Source organism: Orcinus orca, chromosome 18, assembly GCF_937001465.1.
Source record: "Orcinus orca chromosome 18, mOrcOrc1.1, whole genome shotgun sequence".
Taxonomy (NCBI): domain Eukaryota; kingdom Metazoa; phylum Chordata; class Mammalia; order Artiodactyla; family Delphinidae; genus Orcinus; species Orcinus orca.
In genome coordinates, this window is record NC_064576.1 from 55,736,480 (window position 1) to 55,753,826 (window position 17,347).

General features: G+C 41.1%; 1 protein-coding gene across 10 annotated transcripts in view; it reads right to left on the reverse strand.

Annotated features, from left to right (window-relative positions):
• ENOX1 (ecto-NOX disulfide-thiol exchanger 1) overlaps positions 1-17,347 on the reverse strand; it is a 609,533-nt gene that overhangs the window by 390,450 nt on the left and 201,736 nt on the right. For all 10 annotated transcript variants that reach the window (XM_049701217.1, XM_049701216.1, XM_049701215.1 and 7 more), the window contains one exon: positions 16,544-16,701. The gene's annotated coding sequence lies outside the window, so the exon portion shown is untranslated. The remainder of the gene's footprint in view (positions 1-16,543; positions 16,702-17,347) is intronic.

Below are 17,347 nucleotides of genomic sequence, written 5' to 3' on the forward strand. Positions count from 1 at the left end.
CAAGGTATGTCACAGAGTTGCCTGACAACTAAAAGTGTCTAGAATGATGCCTGGAACCTACTAAGCACTCAGAGAGAAAAGAATAGTGGCTTAACAAAATGTAGGATTTTTAATCCTTAGATGGTTTTAGGAGTGAGTTTTCTGTACCCAGAGGTGTTCAAACAGAGATTTAATTATCCACTTGATGGAGATGCTGGAGAGAGGATTTACACAGCAGAAAACCATTTCCATGAGATAACTTTTAACATCCCCCTTCCTATTCCCAACCTTAAGATCCTATGGTCATGACTAACACAGTAAACTGAAGCTAAGAAGGATATAGCACAGTTCCCCAGTGCAAAAACAGAGAGCATTTTAGGCTCCAGTACTCAGCAGGTACATTTGCCCTATTTTCACAAGAGAGCTGATGTCTTTCCTGTACATGGGGAACTTCCCATTGACTTCTGACCATTGGTGTCTATGTTCCTGACCTCCTCACGAGACTACAAGGAATGAGGGGTAGATGAACATGGGGACCGGGGCTCAGATGTCTTGGAGACACACAAAATGTTAAGACTTGCTTAGAAGGCTCATGATAAAGCAAACTAAAAGGAGCCTGAAGGGAAGAAACTGCAGACGTTGAGATGTGCAAATGTGTGCTAGCTTCAGCTAACCACTCATTCTTAATCGGAAAGGAAGAATGCAAATATATTCACATTGAAAGAAGGCCACGTCTTACCGCAGAGAGACGTGTAGGAAACTGGGAACAAGCCGACCTGTCCCAGAGAGACCCTCGATAGAGTAGGGAAAAGCAGTCTCAAGGAGTTCTTTGAGATGACCACCAAGACAACCACCAGAGAGGGCAGGGCTCGGCGGTAAGGGCTATGTGTGCAGGGGGCCCACCCAGGTGTAAGCAGCTGGTAGCGGGTCTTTTCAAAGGAAGGTGAGACCTGAAAAATCTAAATCTAGGTTCACAGTGAAAGAATGAATCAGTGGGCTTCTTCTAAACCTGTGGTACCAAGACATAACCTGGGACACTCATGTCCTTTAGAAACACAAAATCCGACATCACCTGCAACACCAGGAAAGACCATTAAACGGCATTCTGCATTCATTTTTACATTAAGTGGATTTTTATCATATCCTATTCACTACAAAGTAGCAATCTGCACGTGCTGAGTCAGCTGACCTTCAGCCTTCTTAGTTTTTGTAAACTATAATGGACCCTTTTAGTACCAACAAGTAATGTTATGAGCATCCACAGACATATTATAACTTAATTCTCACCAGTGGTGGATGTGGAGCAGCTTCTCTACCAGGTATTTTCAAGTGCTGACCAGAATAGCTGCCCTAAGAGCAGTTCCGTAGGCTCAGGTGAATACCTAAAAATACACACTTATTCTCCTTTCTAGCAGTGAAAGTCATTTTCAACCACCCTAAAAAAGACTTTGATGTCAATGTGTGTTAGCTTCAGCTAAGCTGTTTCAAATCCTATCCACACATTCAGGGGGATTCTTTCAAATTCTGATGAGCTAACCAAAAGTTACTTTGAAATTGTTATATTCCTTCCACACTGTTTGCATACAATTTTTAGGAAGCTCATCTTGAGTTCTAAGAACGTCAGAGTTTATTTTTATAGATAAGGTTCCGCCCTCTTTCAATGGAATCCTGATGTTTTTTGTGTTATATATACAGAAATTTGCTTGAGTCTTTAGGAATTTATTTTAGAACTAAAGAATTTAGTTTAAAATTTCATGTATGTATGTTATTTAGTATGCCATATTTACATTCAAGAACTTGTCAATTTTACACAGCTTGCCCGTTGGGAGATTAATTGCAGCAGATGGTAATGAAAGTCAGGATTCTGTTGAAATGTATAGACTTATTTTAAGGCTATTGGAAGAGTTAGTCTATTTGGTAGACCTTTCTTGCAGTTTCTTGCACCCTAACGAGAGCAAAATATTGGAATGGAAAGGGTCTGACTCAAGCAATTTTAGCAATCTCTGATTCCTACTGGCTTCTTCTGCCATCACTATTTAATTAATTTCATCAGAACCTCAGAAAGGAAATCAATTGTTTCATACATAATTTAAAATAATTTTTTAAAAAAATCTTAAATTTTCTCATAAGACATAGAACTATCATATAAATGAGAGGAAAGAAAGACTTAAAAACATATTTTCCAACCACGAGTGGTTCTAAGTTACAAATGATACTGTTTCTACAAACCTAGGGGATATTTTCGGTTGTCAGAATAAATTGGAGGAGTCTACCGGCCTAAACTGTATAGAAGCCTGAGAAGGTAAACATCCTGCAACACACAGGGCAGACATTCACAATGAAGAATTGTCCCTACCCAAAATGTCAACAGGGGACATGAGGATAAAATATAGAAACAGATAGGAGCAGAAAATTATTTATCTCTTTCCACTTGTGATACATCAAGTGTACAAAACAACAGGTAATAATTTGGAATATCTGAAAACCAATAATTTAATAATAATCTGATTTAATAATCAGATTTAATAATCTGAAAACTAACAATTTATCTAATAATTTAAATAGCAGATCTAATTAGTACAGATCATACCTGTACCCTGAAAACAAAGAAAATATCTTCTTTTCCAGTATCTGTCAAACAGGCACAAAATTTGACAATGTATTATGCCACAAATAAGACATAAATTTCACCAAATAGGAAAGTGTAGAAAACATTCTTTTATCATGATGCAATAAATCTGTTAATTACTAACAAAATTAGAAAAAAGTATACCATATCTTCCAAAAATTTTAACCCTCTCATAATTTGGGGGTCAAGAAAATAACATCTAGGAAACAACTATATGGAAAAAAACCCCTATGGGGTAGTTAAAGCAGTGCTCAAAGGAAAATTCATAGACTTAAACAGTTTATTAATAAACAAGAATGAATAAAAAATAAATTGAGCATTTGAGTCAGGATGTTAAAAGAAACAAAAACTACAGAAAGCAGAAAAAGGAATATACATAAGTATAAATTAATTAAAAGAAAAAAGAGTAGAGGATTAATAAATAAATCAAAAGGCTAGTACTTACACTGTTAGCTAACCAAATCACAGGGGATAAGGAAGAAAGCTGATACAATTATACAACATAAGAAACAATAAAAGATAAATAACACCGCTATAGAAGACATTTCTAAAAAAATCGTAAGAAATTTCTCTGCTCAACTCTATACAAATAGACTTCAAAACTTGGATGAAAGAGATAATTTTACAGAACATATGGTATCACAAACTGCCTCCAGAAAAAGAAAGATCTATTCAGACCAACTACCATGCAAATAAAGAAAGTAAATGGTTACCCCCAAAACTGGACACACACACACACACACACACACACACACACACACACAAGGCCTAGATGGTTTCACAGTACAATCTGCCAGAACTTTAAAGTTACAGATAATTCTAATATCATATAAACTCTTCCAGAGCATAAGGAAAAAAAAGACAAGGGTGATCTCCAAGTTCTTCTTACAAAGCAATAGTAACATTGATACCAAAACCTGACAGACCAAACCAAATAGAAAACTATAGTGCAAACTCAGGAATAGCAATGCGGAAATCTGAAACCAAATATTGACAAACAGAATCCGGTAACAAATAAAATAATATGCATGGCCAGATGGAATTTATTCCAGGAAGGTAAAGAATAAAAACCTTAGGAAGAAATCTGTCAACACCAAATTCCTCACTAGGAAACTTGACGTCTTTTAGAGAATGATAGTTTTCCTTTCCACATTAATCCCACCACTCCAATGACAGCCACACTATGTCATTCAGCCTTCCACATACTTAATGCTATTTCTTATCCCTTGACCTCTGCTAATTTTTTTTTTTTTTTTTTTTTTTTTTTTTTTTGCGGTACGCGGGCTTCTCACCGTTGTGGCCTCTCCCTGGAGCACAGGCTCCGGATGCGCAGGCCCAGCGGCCGTGGCTCATGGGCCCAGCCGCTCTGCGGCATGTGGGATCTTCCCGGACCGGGGCACGAACCCGTGTCCTGTTCGTGCCCCTGCATCGGCAGGCAGACTCTTAACCACTGCGCCGCCAGGGAAGCCCACCTCTGCTAATTTTGTATCTGTGTTTGGAATGTCATGGGCCCCAACTTCCTCCCAGTTCTAAATATTCTATCCACCCATCAAAACCGCATTTAAATATTAACTCATAAGAAAAGCTTCCTTGATTCTCTCCACAATCAGAAACCTCTCTCCTGCTAAACCACTGAAAAGCACTCTCGCGCTCTCTCTCTCTCTCTCTCCCCACCCCTCCTTCCCTCCCTCCCTCCCTCCCGCCTCTCTCTCATAGCACATGTATTTAACCCCGTATACAGATATTTATGCCTGTAAGGCACTACTTCTCCTATTAGACTGGAAACTTTTTTGAGGGTAAGGGCCATGTTTTAGGTGCCTTTGTATGCCAATCATCCCAAGCACCAATCCTTCCCTACTTGAACGTTCTGGTGCACGGACACATAAAAATCCAGAATATAAATGCAGAAAGCAAGCTGAACACTTGTGAGAAATGGTTTTCCTTAAAATGTTCCTGCGTGTGCACAGAACAAAAAGTTAGAATCTGAAAGTCAGCAGGGCAGTAACAACGCCAGCCCCACTCTCACCCCACAGCTGGAATCAGGGCAGCATGAAATGTGCTCAAGCTCCTGACGGAGGAACTCTAATTACCTTCAGCCAGCCAGTAAGCTGACAGCAACAACTACTGCAGAAGCCAAAAAGCTGCTAAACCATCAATTCAAGGCATGGGGGGTGGGGAATAAGTGAGTAAAGGAGTCAGGATGAAGTGTTGGTTTCATTAGCTTGTTGGTTGGTTAAGCAGGTACTCCACACACACACACACACACACACACACACACACACACGCACGCACACACACACACACACACACACACACACACCCTGCTATGCATACTCATCCTCTTCACGTTTTCATTTTCACGAAGCCCAGATATTAACCTGTGTTCTAAAATTTCACTGGAAATGTGTAAACTTGCGAGACAGTCATAATGTCGAGTTTCAAAATGTATGTGTAATTTGTTATGTGCAGCGGGGTCAACAGTCCTATCAGAACTGCACCAGAAGGTTTGCTAAGAACAGAATATTAAACAGAGCAGAGACTATGGGGTATAACGTGAGAAACTGACACTACGTTAGAACGGTACCAAAAGGTCATACTCCGACCATTGTTGATACACTTTTTGAGAACTGGACTTTCAACATAAACCTGTTACATTGCGATCAGGTGCCACTTCAAAAGCAATGAAATCTAATGACATGACAAATTTCTGGATCATTCTGAATACAGGAGCTACAGTTTATTTTAAGACCACATAAAACAAAGAAGTTGACATACCTAGCGCTTTCCTAGAAGGGAAATGTAGTGCTTTATTTTTGGCCTGCCCCTCACGTTGATCCATCCCTCCTTCAGAATGTGCCCTTCTTAGATATTTGAGATGCCAGCTCTTGGTTTTCCTCCTGCTTCTCTCATGCTCCCTTATCTTTGCAGACCTCTCCTTCTCTACCTGCCCTTATATTTCAGTGGTCCCCAGACTTCCATACTCAGCCCTCATCTCATCTCACACCACATGCGCTGTCACTTCAGAGCTTAATATTATTCACGGTTTCAACCCAAAACTAAAATCAAAGTCTTATGTCATCAAAATCTCTATCTCAGATAAGAATCCTGTACCCAAATTTCCCCAGGTGTTTCTCAACTGCATATGCATAAACTGAACTCACTTTCTCCGTCCCAACCAAGAGAGACGAAATGATGGTCCCCCAAAGATGCCCATGCCCTAATCCCCAGAATCTCTGATTATGTGGCAAAAGGGATTTTGCAGATATGAGTTGGTTAAGGATCTTGAAATTATCTGGTTGGGCTCAATACACAGTCACAAAGGTGCTGATACACGTTAGGCAGAAGAGTCAGTGTTGAGTGATTCAATGTGGGAAAGACCTGACTGGCCATTGCTGCTTCTGAAGACGGAAGGGGGCCATGAAGCAAAAAATGTGAACAGCCTCTAGGGGCTGGAAGAAGCGATTCCTCCCTAAAGTGTCTGGAGGGAATGCAGCCATACTGACACCTTAATTTTAGCCCAGTGAAACCCTTTGCAGACTTCCGGCCTCCAGAATTATAAGATAACCATTTTGTACTGTTGCAAACCACTATTTTGTAGTAATTTGTTACAGCAGCCACAGGATGCTAATATCACCAATTTTCTCCTTAGTCTATGGTACCACCATGAAGCATCCTTAGATTCATCAATCACTCTTGATTACCACTCTGCCACATGAGTTGCCAAGAACTACGGACTCTACCTCGTAAATTCTTCATGTTCCCTCCCGACCGTCTGTTCTTATCTCCCTGAGACAGATCTGCATCCGAGAGTCTTTACTAGTCTCCCTGAATCTACTTAAGCCACTCCCTCCCCCCAGCCCCAACCTAGACAAGGTTAGTCTTCAATCTGTCCCCTGAGAATGTCTACCTGACACAAATCTGCTCAAGTCTCAAGCAAAATGGCTCACTACTGATAACAGAATGACAATGCATTTCTTTACCTAAAAAAAGGGTCTTCATATTTTGACACCCACCTAACCATCCAATTTTAATCTCTGCCCTCTGTCTAAACTTGGTGCTTCACACAGCATTCCATTCATACTTGGTATTTCATCTTTACTCTCTGTCTGATGTTCCCTCACTACTTGACGAAGTGGCAAACTCCTACATATCTTTCAATACTGAACCAACTGTGTTGGCAAGTTCTCAACAACGACTTCCTTGAAGGCTGAGGCCTCTCTCCATCTCTTTCTCAGTGCCTAGCCCAGCCCTCACTCAGAACCAACAGGAGGGACAAGCCTTCCCTTCTCATGGCCTCTGACTTACGCCTGCCCTATCTTTCTCCTAGTTTTGGCTCACATTTGGCTTTGGAATTACATTGAGAAGTGACTCAGTAAGACACCAATGCCCTCATACCCCTTTAATCTCAGTGAACAGGTGCTACATTTGAGAAGTGATACAAGAACAATCAACCCTGGCATCAGGGCCACTTCTTCTAGTGCAAGAACTTTACCTTAAAAGATAGACTTCGGACAAGAGACTCTGTCAGTCTCAGTTCTGCTATAGATGAGACCTACTCAAAACTACTTACACCAGGTCTTCACTTTTCCTTCTTGGTTATAAAGAATTCTGCTTTCTTTCGGTTTACAGCACAGATAAGTTTTTGTACTTTCAAATAATTTCCACCCCTTTTCTCTGGCCCATATCAAATTTCCTAATATTGTGCTTAAAATATGGAAATGCAAGTTAGACTCTAATATGGGCTTTATCAATGTTTAACACAGTGAGTGAATTATTTCATGATTCTTGTGTGTTACATTCTGGTTAGTACAACCCAGATAATGTTGGCCTTTTTGATAACAGTCCTATATTGCTGACTCATATCCCTGAGTAACAGGGTGAGAATGACTTTTTACCTACAGAATATTTATATGTCAATTCCATTCTATACGATGGCTAGGATAATTTATCAGTATTTTATTTCTAGAATAAAAAAAATTCACACTTTCTGCAAAGAACTGTCTGATGCACTGACAGCACAGTTCATCTCGAGTTGATGTTCCACTCGATCACTGCAACCATTAGACTCAAATCAGAGCTTCACGAAGTTCCCTAGCAGTTTTCTTCACTTTTAAATATGTGCTATATATTTATGTGGGTAACAATTCAACTCCAAGTAAAAATAAATACATTCTTTAACTATCAGTTGATACAACTTCATTTCAGGAGCCACAAACACCAGAAATAATGATTTAGACAGACCATGTAGAAATAGTCTTAGGAGTTATCCTCCAATTTGATTAACCTCTGTGTATTTTTTCCATTTAAGTCTACAATGAGAAAGACAGAGTTGAGAGCAGAGAACTCTTTTTTAGTTAATCTTCCTTTCTGATAAGGCAATGGAAACAAAGGTCCAAATTATGTTTCTGAAGTGAAATGGGACGAGATAAACAAAAAATTTCATTCCTAATTCACTCCTGGGAAAAAATCTCAATCCAGATTAAGTATGTTTCTATTCATTTAATTAAATTAAGTTCATTTCACTTTCTCATACTGACCTGATAAAATTGAAGCATATATATTAGAAAAAAAATTTTGACATACTATAAGGATAGATTTAATATTATCTCATTAAAATAAGATGTATAAGCGAGTGGATCTGGAGTGGAAAAATCTGGACCACAGTCTTAGCTCATTCACTATCAGATCAAAAAAGTCACATTATCCCTCTAGAGCTCTATTTCTTTTATTCGGTAATAATAATCAGTAATCAAACTAATGCTTATACCTTGTTTCCTTTCCTCTGCTGTGAGTAAGGCTGAAAAATCCACACATCAATTAAAAGTATAAAGAATAAGATCAAAATACAAACCTGCAATATGAATCAGTATGATCTGTAGAATAGGGCCTACTACTCTGATGTGAGGAAAGTGAGGCTGAAACGTGAAGCTGAAAATCTTCCTTGAGCTCCGTGTCCCACACCCTCTAGAGATGTGGCTTCTGGGCTCCAATTTCCTCATCAGTGCATGAGACTGACTGCACAGGTTTCCAGATTTTCTTCTTACAGTGAAAATTCTACTGAGAATCTCAATAAATAAATGATAAAAACAAGGCTCCTCCGGTGATGCAGATGTGAGGATGCAGGGTCTTTCTCACTCTAACCCTCCATTCCATCCCAACCCCAGATCTAACTGCAAAATTTTAAAACCAATGGATGAGATTCAAATACGGGTGTTCCAATATGAAAGTCTTGGTGTGTCAACTATAGTGCACTTGCTGGACATGGGATGAAGTGGTATTTTAAAGGCACTGAGCACTGGGCCAGACTTGTATTTCCAACCATTGGTGGACTAAACATTTAGGAAAGCTCTCCTGTCAAAAAACACCTGCGTGTTGGATAAATTGTAACTAACTCACATATAAACACATTGCTGAGCTCACCAGGAAACAAGGGAAATGAACAAAAGATGGAATCCACATACTAAAATCAGAATGGTAAAAGCTTGAAGCTGAGGCTTCCCTGAGGAGAAGTGACTGGAACTAGGTTCCCACAGCCTTGGATATTAATGGGATAGAGAGAGAGGGAGGTTAAACCTGAGATTCCTAAATTCAATTTGTACTGGATGGAACCTCACCCTCAGAGAAAGTGAACACTATTCCCTCTGCAGAGGAAACAGGTAGGAAGCCTACTTGTCCCTGCCACTCCGAGGATTTAGAAAAATGATAATAATGAAGATAATAATATAATAGTCTCCCCTTAGCATCTACAACAGGAGACCAGATCTCACTTAAGTGTGCACTTCAAATTTACACTTCGGCTGTCAGAAAACCCCAGTCCAAATAATTCTCCTAAGTTTTCAGTACTCCCTGATGCCCAGCTGAAGCACTGGCAAGTCCACTCTAGAAAAAACAGCACGCTTAATGTCCTAGTCATCTCAAGTTTCCACTCTGTGGCTCCGGAGCTCACCCCCCGCCCACCCCCTGTCTCCGCCAGTGAACGGGCTTCCTAGTGTGTGGAAACTTTTCCTCCTTCACAGCTCCTTCCCTGAGGTGCAGGTCCCATCCCTATCCTTCTGTCTCTTTTTTTTCTTTTTTTCTTTTGCCCTACCCAGGTACATGGGGAGTTTCTTGCCTTTTGGGAGGTCTGAGGGCTTCTGCCAGCGTTCAGTAGGTGTTCTGTAGGAGTTGTTCCACATGTAGGTGTATTTCTGATGTATCTGTGGGGAGGAAGGTGATCTCTACATCTTCCTCCTCTGCCATCTTGAAGGTCTCTCGCTGTAGTTCTATTTCTTAAGCTGTGACACACACAGCTGCTGTTCTACTATTCCTCATAATGTAAATACATGTTACGTATTATTCATTACATGCATAAAATATTTCATTAAAATCCTAAAAAAGCACTGTGGAAGGGAGTGAGTGGCAAACCCTGGGCAAAACTGGGGACTCGGCCAGGTATGTCTTTGATTCCCCCCGACCTGCATCTTTCCTCAGACTTAAAGGCACATCTTATAGGTTCCAGCCACAAATCCTGCCAAAGGATAGTCAAGGTTTGGGCTCATAAAAGTCTCAGGTAACACTTCCCAAGGAACCTTTGAAATGAACAGACAAGCTTTGGCTTTGAAGTCCTCCCAAGAAGCCCCGCATCTGCCTGGCGTCACCTTCTCCCTGGGGCGCCGCACCCCCACCACACAAGCTCCTCGATGGAGGTGACTGGGGCGACGTTCCGACCACTTCAAAAAGCTTCCTGGAGCTTCTTCTAGACTAATTACTCCTAATTATCACAATGCTCTCTATGTATTTTTCACAGTATATGGCCGGCAAGTTTTTAATCATTCATCTCAGTAGGGAAAAAAATCATCTGAACCTCTTTTGGACAGATATGAAATGTGAAAGGCATCCAAGGAAATGTACCAGTACAATGTCTTGTGATTAGATATCTATTTAAACGTACGTGACTTCTAGATTTAAGACTTTTGTGGCTGTATGTCAGCTGATCAATGTTTCCTGAAACATTCAGTACTTATAAACATAACTTAGTATATTTGTATTAATTTAACATCTTGAGTGTCTGAGACAGGTAAAAATGTGTGACTAAGTAACTTCTGGGAAGATTCATGTGGTTTTATTCATAGGTTATTAAAAATACTATCGCTGTTTTAATAAAAACAAATACACATAAAATGAAAAACAAAATCCTAGGGAAAAAAACATTTAAGGGATAGACTACTTGATTTACTCTTGTAAATAACAGAACATAAGTGTATCTATTAGTATGTGATTTAAGTTAATTTCTCATAGTTTGGTTGCATTTTTATTTATTTACATATTTTTAACATTTATTTATTTATTTTTAGCATCTTTATTGGAGTATAATTACTTTACAGTGTTGTGTTAGTTTTGCTGTATAACAAGGTGAATCAGCTATATGTATACATATATCCCCATTGGTTGGATTTTTGAAGTTTTACATCATTATGTAAAAGTTATTGGTATAGATGTTTCTATGCTGAAAATGCAATCTTAATGAAATATATTATGGAAGGAAGGAAGGGAGGGAGGGAGGGAGGGAGGGAGAAAAGAAGTTAAAAAGAAAGGAATTAGACTTTTGCTAAAGAAAGCCTACATGACTCAATTAAGCCAACTTAAGGTGCACTGGTATTTGCCAGATTACTATTTTTCTCTGCAGAGAAAAGGTCCGAAAACTGCTATTTTTTATCACAAACTCTCCGAAAGTCAAATTTGGATCTGATAAAGTCAACAATGCTTCAGCACTCCGAAAATCAATCTCAAGTAGCAGTTGCTAATAATTATTCCTTTGCCGGGCACCCACACAAAAACAATGTCAGAAATTCTTAAAGTTCTACTTGATATTCTACATCAGGGGGTCCCCAACCCCCGGGTCATGGACTGGTACCAGTCTGTGGCCTGTTAGGAACCAGGCTGCACAGCAGGAGGTGAGCGGCAGATGAGCAAGCAAAGCTTCATCTGTATTTACGGCCGCCCCCCATCACTTGCATTACCACCTGAGCTCCACCGCCTGTCAGATCAGTGGCAGTATCAGATTCTCACAGGAGCACATGAACTGCACATGCGAGGGATCTAGGCTGCACTCTCCTTACGAGAATCTGATGCCTGATGATCTGAGGTGGAGCTGAGGCAGTGATGCTAGCACTGGGGAGCGGCTGCAAATACAGATTATCATTAGCAGAGAGGTTTGACTGCACAGAGACCATAATAAATCAACTGCTTGCAGACTCATATCAGAACCCTATCAGTGAGTGGGAAGTGACAATTAAGCTGCAGCTGGTGGCAGGCTACAGTGGCAAGTGAGTTGATGTATTTCAATTGTACAGCTGCACCTGGTAGCAGGCTTTAAGTCAGAATCCAACACTTATTTTAGTCTGTACGTGGCCTGTCCATTATTCTATTTACCACTTCCATCGTGCCTCTTTCCTGCACCACGCATTTGTCTCAGTCACAGTTTTGGTAAGCCCTCAGGCTAACCCTAGCCAAAATTAGTAAAAAACAAACATTGCTGGAGAGCTTCTTTGAAAAAGGGGAAAGACCCAACGAGGAGACAGCAGAAGACTCTACGACTGCCAACAAAAAGAAAGTTGCATTTCAAAGAAAATGCCAAGAGTCCTACTTAACTTACGGGTTCATTGCAACGGGTGATTCACATTCTCCAAACCCACTTTGTATAATATGCAGCGACCAGCTATCCAGCGAAGCCATTTGGAAACTTTCAAAACTGTTTCACCACATGGGGACCAAGCACCCTGCATTAAAAGACAAGCCTCTGGAGTTTTTTTTTTTTTTTAAATGTGAGCACAAAGAACAGAAGCAATTATTGAAGGCCACCACTTCATCAAATGTGTCTGCACTGAGAGCATCATTCTTAGTGGCTAACTGCATTGCTAAAGCTAAGAAGCCCTTTACTTGGTGAAGAGTTGATGCTGCCTGTTGCAAGGACATTTGTCGTGAACTTTTAGGAGAGGCTGCCGTTCAAAAGGTGGCTAATACCATAACTAGAGGAACTGATGAAACAGCAGAGGATACTGAGGCACAACTGTTAGAGAGGATTAATGAGTCACCGTGGTACGCAATCCAGGTTGACGAGTCTACCAATGTTCACAACAAGGCAACAATGCTTGTTTCGTGCGATACGTTTTTCAGGAGGATGTGCATGAGGATATGTTATGTGCACTTTTGTTACCAACCAACACCACAGCTGCAGAACTATTCAAGTCTTTGAATGATTACATACCAGGAAGACTGAATTGGTCATTTTGTGTCAGTGTATGCACAGATGGAGTGGCTGCCATGACTGGTTTCACTACTCCAGTCAAAGAGGTCGCTTCTGAATGTGAGTCTGCGTGCTGTGTCATCCATAGAGAAGTGCTGGCTAGCCAAAAAACGTCACCTGAACTTAACGACATTTCACGGGATGTGATTAAATTTATCAAGCACATTAATGTGCATGCCCTTAATTCATGTCTGTTCGCGCGGCTCTGTAAGGAGATGGACGCAGAGCACACACGTCTTCTCTCATATACAGCAGTGAGATGGCTTTCTAAAGGGAGATCACTGGCCAGAGTTTTTGAGTTCCAAGAGCCACTCCAGAGATTTCGTTTAGAAAAACAGTCACCACTGGCAGCACATTTCAGTGACACAGAATGGGTCGCAAAACTTGCTTACTTGTGTGACATATTCAACCTGCTCAACAAACTCAATCTGTCACTTCAGGGGAGAATGAAAACTGTGTTCAAGTCAGCAGATAAAGTGCAGCATTTAAAGCCAAACTGGAATTCTGGGAGTGACGAGTAAACACTGGGATTTGTGACATGTTTCAAACAGTAGCAGAGATTTTGAAAGAGACTGAGCCAGGGCCTTCTTTCTATCACCTACTGCAGCTTTCAAAAGAGTCTGAGCATTACTTCCCAACCACAAAAGATCCCCGAACTGGGAGGGAATGGATCCGTGACCCATTTGTGAATAAGCCAGGTGAATCGACTTTGTCCGTGCTAGAAGAGGATCAACTGCTTGAGATCGCAAATGACGGTGGCCTTAAAAGTATGTGTGAGACACTTCAAATCTCCATACTTTCTGGATTAAAGTCAAGGCGGAATATCCTGAGATTGCCACAAAAGCACTGAAAAGCCTGCTTCCATTTCCAACATCCTGTCTTTGTGAAGCAGAGTTTTCTGCAGTGACAGCAACCAACACGAGATCACGCAGTAGACTAGACATAAGCAACTCACGTCAGGCGTCACTGTCTCCCATCACCCCCAGAGGGGACCAGCTAGTTGCAGGAAAACAAGCTCAGGGCTCCCACTGATTCTGCATTATGGTGAGCTGTATAATTATTTCATTATATATCACAATGTAATAATAATAGAAATAAAGTGCACAATAGATGTAATGTGCTTGAATCATCCTGAAACCATTCCCCACCCCACTCCGGTCTATGGAAAACCTGTCTTCCATGAAACCAGTTCCTGGTGCCAAAAAGTTTGCAGACCACTGTCCTACATCACTGAAATTCTCAAAAATATTAGTACCTCTCATAATAATTACTCAGTAACAATATTTGGCTAGTGTTTCGTATATTAACAGAATAAATACCAACGAATTCCAAGAACTGCTAGTATACTTGGTTTAAAATTTTTGCTAAAATTGTTTTAGAGGAGAGCAGCAGTCTAGGGTCTGGTAGCGACTGCTTCCTGGAGGGACTTCCTCACCTGCTTACCTTCCGGCAGGTTGTGTGGATCGACAGTTCCGCAGACAGCAAAGGAATTCTACTGTTTTGCCCAGAATGCACCTTCAGGTCTACATACTTCCAGGGAAAAGGACCAAAATAAAGAAACAATTCCATAGCCTTACCTACTGTTGGATCAGAAATAAAATTGTTTGGGGATGGGGTGAGCAGAGAGAGAGTCTGGGAGACCGCTATAGGAGGGCCCCTCCAAATCTCCGAGTCAGCTACAAATTCCCCAATTTCTTTCTCTTGGTTACCCTGTCTGTAGTGAAACCCTTAAAATGAAACCCTTAAAATAAATTTTTTTTAAAAAAAGAGATGCCTCTTTTCTTTTAGCAGATGTACTCTACTAGTTGAAATAATCACAAGACAGCCCAGATTTCAGGGAAGGGGACAGAGTCCCTAAAATAAAAAAAGCAGCCCTTCAAAACCTTCAACACTTATCTGGAAGGTGAAGTCAATTGGGAGGAGCTACAGAACATGTTCCCTGCTTAGCAGGAATCAGAGAGGGAGGGTGGGGAAGCCCCGCTCTTGAGGCCCCGTTTGGATTTGTACTTCTGTGGCTTTCCCCCACTCCAGCACACACAGGCACCCCTTTTCAAACAATTTGTCAGCCTTCCTCCAGGGGAAGATCTTGACTATTTAAAACTCAATTCATAGTGAGGATGGTCCATAAATATTAGTCATCTGAACTCCTCCCCCTTCTCCTCTTGTCAAAACATATGATCTGTTTTGCACAGAAGCTGAGAGATGGAGTTTGGAAGCACACTGAAACTAGAAGTTCAGGTAGGTGAAACCATCTGCGTATTTGGACCACAGTCTGATTCTCATATCTTCAAGTTCCAGCAGGATCTCTACAAGGTCAGCCAGTTGATTCTCTCTTACGGAGCCCCATCAACACCAACCCCATTTGCTCTCGCGTGGGTGAAAGTATGTGGAATTGCAAGGAAAGAAGCCAGAAGAAACTCCCAAGATGTGCAGACAATCTGCTCTTTAAAATATTTCTCCTCCCTTTGCAACCTGGAATGCGGACCGCAGGAATGTAGTACGATCCTTGGACCAGACAATTTCAATCATGAGCAAGTGTGAATGTCTGTGATGAAAATAGCAGCTGACTTGGGTCCACAAACAGAGGTCAAGGACATCTTTCCACATGTACTGTTACCAGTACCTGCCTGGCGTTAACAGTGTGAATAAAGATTAGTCTGTACACACACACACGCGTGCACGCGCGCACACACATTATTCTTCAAAACAGCATCTTCATATGAGGAGACTTATATTTGTATAAAATAATGTGTTTGAAAATTACAGGCAATGTAGCAACAATTCCTGAATTATTCTCTTGTTTGTTTAGTACTTCAGTTCAAAAGGCTAATCAGTATTTTGTTTTAAGAAGCAGGAAGCAGGGCCTGAGGCTGACACACAGGACCTACAGCATCTAATTTCCGGCTGATACAGTAGGTGGTTAGGATATGCCAGGCACTGTGCTGCCTTCCGTTTATCACCTCACTGAATTTACACCGCAGTCCTGGCAAGTAGGTATTATCATCTTGATTTTACAAATGAAGAAACAAAGCTTGAGTGAATTTACGTAACTTCCTATGTCCCATAGCTAACTACCGGTGGAGCCGACATTCCAACAAACGCAGGCCTAACTCGAAATTCCACACTTGAGGCTACACCACTGTTTATTGGGAGCTGGGGCGTGTGGAGGCCATGGAATTGCCCTGCTCCAGTCTCCCTTCAAGATAGCCTGCTCCAGGAAGCCTGGATAACAGATAGTTGCTGGACCTTTGCATCCACCATGGCTTTCCTCTGAGACCATGGTTCCCTGGGGCTTCTCTCCACCCATCTGAACTTGACCAGAATCGGCCCATTCCCACCAGACCTGGGATTCCCCTAGAGCTGCACCATCTAATTGAGCTGCCACCAGCAGCACGTGACAATTCAGCACCTCAAATGTGGGTAGTGTGGCTAAGGAGATAAATATTTAATTGTATTTCATTTTAATTAATTTAAGTCCAAGTAGCCCCAAGTGGCTACTGGCTACCATACTGGATAGCACAGACCCAGAACATTTCTGTGGCTGCAGGAAGTTCTATTAAACTGCATTGCCCTAAAAGGACAACTTCTGCTTAAAGAGATCATCAGACTGAAATCCGCAAAGATCCACAGGGGAGGTGAAAAAGACTTACCTGAGAGGCACTTCCCTTTGAGATAGTCGTCCCAGGAGAGCCTGCAGACACTAGGAAGATCGTCAGAAGTGAAGAGAGGTGGGTGGACAGCAGGCAGGCAGCAGCACGGAGCTCAGGTGACTCAGAGACACACTGCCTCTCTGGGGCTGGTTGCACAGCTGGGGGAAAAAAGCGTATCTTAGAAAGGGGAGAGAAGCATACCTGGGTCAATGGGGCTGAGCGAGCAGGATTTTATGTGGCTGTTGAGAGAGAAGGGGAACAAGGACCCACATGAGGTAAAGGTCTAGGAGCAATACCAGGTAGGAGGAGTTAGTTACATTTTTTCCCATCGGTTTCTCCTACTCTTTTCTTTCTCCCTGATTATCTGACTCTGATCTGCTTACAAAATCCTTATTGTCCCTCATTCTCCTCCACCCTCCAGTCACCAGAAAAAAAAATAAAACAAACCTGCAATAAATACTTTACTTCTTTTATGTATTAGACTTTCATGTTCATTAGTCTTCATGCAGATTAACTGAACATTCAATTTTTTTTCTCAAGAAAAGTTAACTGTTCTTTGAACACGTATTATGACCCTCAGTTAACATTCTTTCATGAGGTCATAGAGTCAGTGGTAAGATGAGGTTATACTTTTTACCTTCATCAGAGGTATTTTCACAGGAAAATGTTGGCTAACACTAGCTTTCTTGTATAAAATAAGAATAAAAAATCTTGCGAAAATAAAATACACTTAAAAATATGTACATACAATTTCACTTACTGAAAAGCTATAATCAAGGCAAAGGTCTTTTCTTAAAACAGTCA